This window comes from Micropterus dolomieu, linkage group LG04 (assembly GCF_021292245.1).
Source record: "Micropterus dolomieu isolate WLL.071019.BEF.003 ecotype Adirondacks linkage group LG04, ASM2129224v1, whole genome shotgun sequence".
NCBI lineage: Eukaryota > Metazoa > Chordata > Actinopteri > Centrarchiformes > Centrarchidae > Micropterus > Micropterus dolomieu.
In genome coordinates this window covers 10,663,886-10,665,306 of record NC_060153.1, presented here as the reverse complement: position 1 = coordinate 10,665,306, position 1,421 = coordinate 10,663,886, and positions in this window count along the sequence as shown.

The window sequence follows — 1,421 nt, the reverse complement described above, 5'->3', positions numbered from 1 at the left end:
TCCGTGGGATTTAAAAAGCCCATGTGAGGAACCACAACAAAATTAACTACGTTTCTGGTGTAAAATTATGCATGAAGAGTTAAAACTGTGGTCAAGCCAGCGAGTTAAAGAGAAAAGAAGAAGATTTTCCAAGCCTGCTACACTGTAGTGATGATGTCAACCACTCTAACTCACGCAATACACACCCATTATAAACTCAGAAAAGATCTCAAAAAAGCATAAAACTTAGACAGCGACCGTGAACATATATCAAAAAGCTGAATACATCATTAATAGATTAACTTCTTGTGAACAATTACAGTTTAAATCAAGTCTGTAGCTAAAAGTATGCTGAACCGGTGAGCTTTCAAAGTGGAGTAGATATGAGGAGGATTTCTCTCATGTCTCTCCATTCACTCACAATGGGAGAATTTTCCTGGAAAACCTTGAATATTTTGAAAAGTATTCAAGGTATCAATGACAAAAGTAATAGCACCCCATTCCTCATTGAGCCGGACAACTGGAGTTTGAACGGAGTTTCTATGTCAAAAGCTGTGGGACTAGTTAGCGGACAAAAAATCATGACGGAAGAATAATAAAGGTTAGCAATAACATAGGATGCGAATGCTTGCAGCATTCACACCCAATAAAGGCCTAATAGGCAAAACCATTTAGTAGTACACTGAACAAAATTATAAACGCAGCACTTTTGTTTTTGGCCCCCTTCATCATGAGCTGACCTCATAGATCTAAGACTTTCTCTATGTACACAAAGGCCTATTTCTCTCAAATACTGTTCACAAATCTGTCACAGTCTGTGTTAGTGAGCACTTCTCCTTTGCCGAGATAATCCAGACAGCATGGGTATTGCACAGGTGTGCCCTAGGCTGGCCACAATAAAAGGCCACATGAAAATGTGCAGTTTCACTGTATTGGGGTGGGTCTGGAAACCAGTCAGTATCTGGTGTGAGCACCATTTGCCTCACACAATGCAACACATCTCCTTCGCATAGAGTTGATCAGGTTGTTCATTGTGGCCTGTGGAATGTTGGTCCACTCCTCTTCAGTGGCTGTGCAAAGGTGCAGTCAGGTCGAGATCTCGATGAGGACGACAAGCATGCTTATGAGCTTCCCTGAGACAGTTCCTGACAGTGTGTGCAGAAATTCTCTGGTTATGCAAACCGATTGTTGCAGCAGCTGTACTGGTGGCTGGTCTTAGACGATCTCGGAGGTGAAGATAAGTGGATGTGGAGGTCCTGGGCTGGTGTGGTTACACGTGGTCTGTGGTTGTGAGGCTGGTTCGATGTACTGCCAAATTCTCTGAAACGCCTTTGGAGAAAGCTTATGGTAGAGAAATGAACATTCAGTTCACGGGCAACAGCTCTGGTGGACATTCCTGCAGTCAGCATGCCAACTGCACACACCTTTCATTGTGGCCAGCC